Raw genomic sequence first — 8277 nt, forward strand, 5'->3', positions numbered from 1 at the left:
GAATCAGAAACTCGGTCAACTTAAGGTCAAACTATTTAAATAAAGCATGACACAATCTTCTAATCCTTGGAGAAGTTCTGCTACCAACCAAAGGAATATTTCTGGCAAGTTATGAAAAATGCTTTCTTCCTATCCATTGTACAGTAGTAAGGTTACATGGAAATTACCGAGTGGCTTTGGGAATATTTTCATTAATTCTTTTTTCAGAAGCTTTCTTTTTTTTTTTTAAACAAAAATTTGCAAATAAATTGCAGCTCGTCTGTCTGATTCATGAGACAGATGCAATATGTACTGTAGCATTGTTTATAAACTAGCCTTTCTTTGCTTTTCTCCTTCTAGAAAGGAACCAGCTGCTTCCTAGAACAATCCTATGTGATGCTGAGCTCCTACAGTTCCCACTGAGGTCAACAGGGACTTGGAGGCGCTAAGTAAACCACAGGATTGGGCCCAGTGTTAGTGTGCCTGATGTTTACCAGGAGTCTAGCTAGCTGTAGGTTCCTTTAAATGTTAACCCAAGCTCGAGATTTCAAGGCTCCTTTCAGACCTCAGCTTCTCATTTTGCACAGGTTGTTACTCTCTGACTGTCAGGCTGGCTTTACACATCCTACACACCTTTAACTCATCTCCAGGGAGAAAATCCCCTGTTAAGATTTCTGCAGTTACCTTTGGAAATAGGGGATTGTCTCTATTCGGAAAATCCTTCGATCCTCGTAAATAAGGCATCTGTTTAATTTAGTTACTGTAAACCACTTCTTTAAACTAAATTCTCCATTTCTCTGTCATCTTGAGATGATTTATTTAGAAATTAATAAAAAAGAGAAATATATATACACATATATAAATATATATATGCATGTTAGCATTATTTTCTAATTGTAACACAATGTACAGTCTATGACCTGATTCTGGAATACAATACAGTCCCTACCAAGAAGATGTACAAACATAACGTGAAGTAATTTAATCATCGCCTGTTATACAAGTGATGTGTTTATTGTGTAATGATGGCTTTATCTTCTCTGTGACTAATGGTTGCTGAGACAGAGGAAATGCAGTCTACAGTGGTTTCTTCTTATGTGTAGCCTTGCACCATACTGCTGTGATAGTGCTTTGAAATGAAATCCTTAATTTGCCCTAGGATCAACATGGTGACTTTGTCGGGCTAAGAGGCGTTTATGAGATACAGAAATGAGTCATTAATGTAGGTATGGTGTCTGAAAATGCACTGACCTGCTTGCTGCTTAAGCCAATAAACATGGTCTTGTTCCATTCAATCTTTGCCCTACAGGAGCTTTAGGACAGTGCTTTCTATGCTGCTGATTGATGATATTTAAGTAGGATTTGATGCAGTTGGGTTGACATTACTCATGGAAATTATTTATTTATATTATTTGCAACTGTGCTACCAGCATATTGTGATGAATTATTTTCTCTTGGATTCACTGGCCTATACTGTTATCAGCTAATAGCAAGAGAGAAAACAAATACAATATCTGATCTTTTGGCACAGATACCGTATATTGGTCTCAAAGCAGAAATTTCATCAGCTGAAGAGAAAGAAAGATGTGATGGGCCTCATCCATAATGTGAAATCTGCTTCTGAAACTAGGTGAGAAGCTCAGTGTGCAAAAACATTGCCAAGAATAGTGCTGTTTGAATACAAGTTAGATTTGCTACACAATTTAAACCAGCTCTTTGTAAGAATGACACATACATCTGAGAGCAGAATGTTTCAAATCTGTTAAATACTCACAACTTATTTATTGTGGAATAAAATGCAGTAAATTATTCTACTCGTTAGTTTATAATTTTTAATATCTCTAATTAAGCACAGTGTTTGTTCACCAGAGCGCCCCAAGGGATGACGAGGTCGAACGGTCACAAACTCCTGCAAGACCGTTTCAGGCTGGACATAAGGAAGAATTTCTTTACTGTCCAAGCCCCCAAGGTCTGGAACAGTCTGCCAGCGGAGGTGGTTCAAGCACCTACATTGAACACCTTCAAGAGTAAATTGGACGCTTATCTTGCTGGGATCCTGTGACCCCAGCTGACTTCCTGCCCTTCGGGTGGGGGGGCTGGACTCGATGATCTCCCGAGGTCCCTTCCAGCCCTGATGTCTATGAAACAAACCAGCCTGATGCACAGGAAGACTAGCAAGAATGCGGCTTGACCAGCTTAGCCTCGCAGGGAACTCTTCAGTAAACTAAATCATAAAAAGGAAGCTTACAAGAAGTGAAAACTTGGACAAATGACTAGGAAGGAGTAAAAAGTATTGCTTGGGCATGCAGGGATGAAATCAGGAAGGCCAAAACACAACTGGAGTTGCAGCTCACAAGGGATGTGAAGGGTTCCCTGTTAAGCCAAGCTGTTCACCTTCCATATTTTCTATTCTTTCTGCACATCAGGATGGTTTGTCCATTCATCTAACTCATACCAACACCTTTGTGGAAATCCATGTCTTCTTCCTTTTCTAGAACCACCTCTGGCAGTTTTTTCTCCACAGTCCTAGAGGTTTCCTTTAGCATGGAATAGATGAAGTCTGCATGGCAGAGCATATGTTGTTCTCCAATTCATTTAAATCTAGATAGCATCAAGTTGATTCTTCTTCTTTCATTTTTAATTTAATCAGATCAAATGTATCTACTTTTTATTAAGCTAAAACAAGTTTTTTTGGGTACTTTGTACAAAGAAAAGAAAATCTTTTCTTTAGTCCAGGAAAGACTACCTTGTTGTTATTTGGACGCCACACCTCATTTTATACACCTGAGATATTTGTTATCCTATTTCTCATGCTTGTCTTGATTCAGATAATGTAGACATGAAATCTGTGTTTCCTATTTTTGTACTAATGCAATTCATTCAGTAAGGTCAGTTCTAGCAAATACAAATTTAATCCCATCTTGTGCATTTTAATCCTATAACTAAATGAAGATGTTTTTCATTCAGAAGCCCTGATTTTACTGTCATGTACTATTTTAATGTAATGTTAATGCAATGGCTTTTCTTCTCTTATTTTGGAACAGCAATGGAGAGGCTAATCTATATTTAACATCATGGAAATACTTAAATATATAGGGCCTGACCTGGTTCTGCTCTCATGTAGACCAATATTAACCAGGATTTACTTCACATAAACCTGTGGAGCTACACCAGTTAAACACTGGAACGACAGCAGAGACTCAGGCATGTCGTGTAAATCCACTGTAAATATTACCTGCCATACACATACATCTGACTATACAGAAGCTCTGCAGAATCACCCAGCTGGGCATTGGGACCATACTGCCAGCCAAACACACTGCTGCACAGAGACATATACAAAGTCTCGCAGATCGAAGAAGAAGACACAGCTTCTCTGATAGTCCACATTGATACAAAAATAACAAAACTTGCTTCCTCACTGAAAGACCAGAGTCTATATACATTATATACAGATCTACAGAATAAGACCTTTACTGTCTAAAATGGCCATGCTTTCCAGCATGCCTTTGCTATGTGGTCCATAATTTCATAACTCAAATTATTAACAATCTCTCTTCTTTCCTTTGTGTCTCAGGAGAAATGATCTTAGACTTTCATTCAATTCTGTTCCTTTTAGCTATTCTATTTGCTGTAATAAAGTAAAAGTTGTTTTTCATTATGGGTCATGTCATTAATTCTTACCTCATAAGTGTCAAATCTGGAAATTTTCACAGAAAAAGGTTTCTTTTGAAAGGAACAGTCTTATACTAGCTGAATAGCACTGGGATGGGGGGGAGGGGATATTTTTGTAATAAAAGGAATACTGACCTTTACAAAAAGAGAATTTTTGAAGACTTAAAGTGCTAAAATAAGTGGAAAAACACTTATCTTCAACCCACCTGTCAACATTTGAAAAGCAAACAAGTCTCAAATGTTCAAAGGTAGCTTTATATAAATATTCTTTCTACATAGCAAAGGGGTCACTCAGACCCACACTTTCCTCACACTATTTTTGGTGCATTTCATGAAACACTGGTAACAGAATTTTTATTTGACTCTTCTATAAGGGAATCTCATGCCATAGGCAGCAGAAATAGGAAAGGTAAAGACGTGTTCCTTCAGTATGCCTGTGAATGTAAGCACTGGAATACACTCTTCTTTCATGTGGTGATCACTGTACAATCCATACATCATTTAGGGAACGCAATAACAGCAGCCACTTGTTTTGTTGTCTCCCAACAGAAGCTATATTGGAATGTCACAAAAGGGAACGGAGGCTTTCCATACTGCCTCCCTTTCCATCTTCCATTATTCATAGAGGACTCATCATATTGCAGTCCAGAAACAATTCTCTAGTATGAACTGTTATTCAAATGTTTACTTTAACTGTTAGCAGTTGACACAGAAGCTTTATGTTCTGAATTGATGAATAATGCTAGGCTTTCCCTTCATGCTCCTTAATGCTTTTTTGACCTTATTTGCTCTTAAGTAGCTTTGCCATCCAAAGCTGTAATTCTGCTGAGTGATTTCCCAAATGCGTGAGGAGTCCTACTGTGTAATACTTGCCAAATCTCACAGTGTGCAACATTACATTGCATGCAGGTTTTACTACTGAGTGATTCCATTTTGCAGTCCAGCTAGTATCATTTTATAATTAAATAGCAAACTCATGCAGTGTAAAGGTCAAATGCTTTAAATGCGCTAACACAAACACTGTATATGTTTGGGGCTCAACCGATTCAAGACCAGAGTCAGCCTATATAATAAACCCATCTAGTAGGCTAAAATGAAGACCAACATTAGCTGGTACAAAAAATTGACTTATAGGTACTCAAAAAACAAGACTGACACCCGCGACTTAAAAATATACAAAGGTATATAGTAGATTGATCCTTACATTAGTTTTATAATCAGGAAGCAGTTATGTTGATTTTGTTTTAATTTTGGAGAGATCCTAACCAACAGCAGAATTGAACTTTCCTCGCCAGTTCCCTTTGAATTTATTTTTAGAAAAGTGTAATCAAGAGCTAGTGCTTGATAGCTCGGATATTAGGCTTTAGCTGTCAAACTCCTCTAATCTTTTGAAACTGGCAGAGGAATTACCTTTTTGAATATGCACTTCATATCCTAGCCCTTCAGGTAAACAGTGTTAGCACACATTACAGCTCTCTAGGCCCTGGGTAAAGAACAAAAACTACCATGTTATGATATAATTTGATATCATTGTGTGGAAAAGACGAACACGTGCTATAATAGTCTTAGAAGACTTGCTTTTGCCCTAGAGATGACTCTGGAAATAAATCCTTAGTCTATTATCTCTCCTGAACCTCCCTCAATCCTATTTTTGCTGTGTAAAGAAATTCAGATCTTTATTTTTATGATAATATATTTTAATATGGAAAAGTTTAGACCGATTCTTTACCATGGTTCAAGTCTAAGCTTGGCAGAATTCGATTTTTATTTTTTAACAATTTTGATGGATAATATCAATGTTTATTTTTAAGCATTTATTTAGATTTTTATCAATTTAGATTTTTAGGATTACGTGAAATCAGAGGTGTGGGGGGCAGACAATTTGTTTACGACAAATGTAACAACTGTAGGACTGCCGCCAGCAGAGTGACCGAGCAGCTCGTTGCACCCCCTTCTACTTTGTCACTTCCTCTTCTTTTGTTCCCAGTCCCCTGGGGTTTCTGGGAGTTGCAGTCCAAACTACGGTCAGCACGGTTCTGTAGGACCGTTCCCCCTGTCAACACACAGTCCATCAGCTGGCACTTTTCTTACATCCCCTTTCTATAAATTTCATTTATTAATGATGGAAATATATTTTGTCAGTCTGCAAATGCGAGGTGAAACCAACGTTTATCAATGTTTACCGACAAAAAAATCAAATCCTGCCAAGCCTATTCATGTCACACAGATTAGTTTTGTCCACACAGACAAGGCCAGCCAGTCATAATGTACAAAGTTATGGTTTATATTACCATATAGTATCATATCATTGGGTGGTTATTTTGTTTCAACAGGGTGTTTTACTATGGTAGATTTTTGTATATGGGGTCATGGCATTTAAATGGAGCATGTGGGGCTGCTGTACTGTTTTTCTCTCTCTGGCCCTGTTCCCACAGTATGGAATTTTACTAAAGTCAATTCAGCCAGGATCATCTATGAGAACTGGAGGCGTGGGTATTTTTAGCTGGGAACCATGCTCTAAAAATGCTGCACTGGTCCCATCTACATTATAAAGGGAACTGTCTTAGGGGACCCAGTTATTCCATTGTTTCCAAACATAATTATAGATCTTTAGCACAATTTGAGAAAATTCAAACATGCTTTAATCCAAACTACAGTACAGGATGGAAGTAACTAGATCCCCCTACATAGTGAATGTTGATAGGATTAGAGATTTGTTAGGAGGCATAGCATGGTCTGGTTATCACTCAGTAACTGTCTATCACAGTCACAGAAAGACACTAGACTTTGTTTGAGCTGTGAAGGTAACAAAGAAATGTGAACTTGATGGCTTCTGAAACTGAATCAGTAAAAATCAGTAGACAATTTTATCTCTTGGTCGTAGCAAAGGATTGTTGTGCTCATCCAGAATAGATAAAATAGAATCCACAAGAAGGCATTTTGCTGTATAGTCATGATGACCAACTGTGTTAACACAATTTCTAATGGACATTTTAGGTTCTGCTTTATGAATATTTTACTAATCAATGTTTTTGCTTTATTGAAGATGGATAATAAATTTAGGAAGCAGGATAACATTTTGGGAATATGGTCTTTTTGCAGACTTATGATTGTACTTAAAAAGCTAAGGTAAGCTGCTTTGTCAGAGTTAAGATGATAATTGGCAACCAGTCCATAAGAGTTCAGCTATTAACCAGACATATACTTTGAAAGAGGGTTAACTTAGAAAAAAACCGAGAAAACATAAGTCCACCCAAAATTCAAATTATTCATTAGATTACACTAAGAAGGTAAGTCTAGAGATCTCTGTGGAGACTGATATCTGGTTCAAAAGTGTCTCAAAACATTTTGCAAATCTGCATCTTAAAAGCAGCTTTCTTCCTTCCTCCAATGAAGCATTAATTTTTTGGTCGAGCTTATTTGCACTTGCTTCATTTTACTGACAATTAGATACTAGACAGACAAGCAATTAGGCTTGACATACTCTGTAAGTAAAGCAAAAGTTCATAATTAAGGGTAAGCACCCTTGAAATAGTCAGAACTGTCATTATTTGGGCATTAGCCAGAAAATTAGTAATAAGAGATTGTGATTTGTGGAAATAAATCAACACCGCATTATCACTGGTTCTTTATGTGTTTTTTTTAAGTCAATGAGCCAGATCCTTTGATGGAGTAAATCAGCATAGCTCCATTGATTTCCATTGAAAGTGTACATTGCTAATCTATGTTTTAGTTGTCTTATACAGTTACAAGCAGGAGCCTGCTTGAGATGAGGACCATGAATAAAGAGATTTTGTTTTGCCAATCACTGCATATGTTGCTAAAGCCCAAGATATTTCCCTGAAATTCCCCTCAATAACCATCCTTTATCTTTTAATACTCCAAATCAAAGCGTCTAACTCTTGCCTCTCTCAGGCTCTTGCATGAGAGAGTGTGGAACATATTTTGGTCTATGCCGTTGAGGATGGTAGTAGTCTGTGTTGCGGCTTCACCTCTCTCTGGGATGTTAGGGTGATTGTATACGTGACAGGGGTTTAGTCCTCAGGGTTTTATTCTGTGCCCCCTAAATTGAAACAGTAGGTTTTTAATTTAAACTCATCATTTCAATTTTTCCATCGTGTTATGGTGAGGGGCCTGATCCTTTATCTTTTTTTTGTCAGAGCCAGAGCCTGCCCGCATCCAGGGGGCAGCTGCCAGCGGGCTGAGTGGCCCCTGTGGGGGGTATGTGTGTGTGTGTGTGTGTGTGTGTGTGTGTGTGTGTGATGGGGCTGGTTCTTCCCTCTGCAACAGTGGTCCCCTTGGGGCCACCTTGGTGGGCTGCTAGTGGGCCAGGTGCTGTCCCAGCTTGAAGGCAGCATCTAGCCTGATCCAACTGTTCCCCAAGCCTGCCTGGAGAGCAGCTCCCAGTGGGCTTTGCTTCCAGCTGGAGGGCTTGGGAAACAGTTGGACCAGGCTGGGTGCTGTTTCCAAGCTGGAGCAGCACCCAGCCCACTAGCAGCCTGCCCGGGTGGCCCTGGGGAGCACAACTGCTGAAGAGGGAAGGACCAGGGAGCTCCACAGCTCAGGGGCTGCTCGGCCAGCTGGCAGCTGAGCCCCCCACCCAAGGGAAAGGCAGGCAGGCTC

This window comes from Crocodylus siamensis, chromosome 5 (genome assembly GCF_052110815.1).
Source record: "Crocodylus siamensis isolate JL-2025a chromosome 5, ASM5211081v1, whole genome shotgun sequence".
NCBI lineage: Eukaryota > Metazoa > Chordata > Crocodylia > Crocodylidae > Crocodylus > Crocodylus siamensis.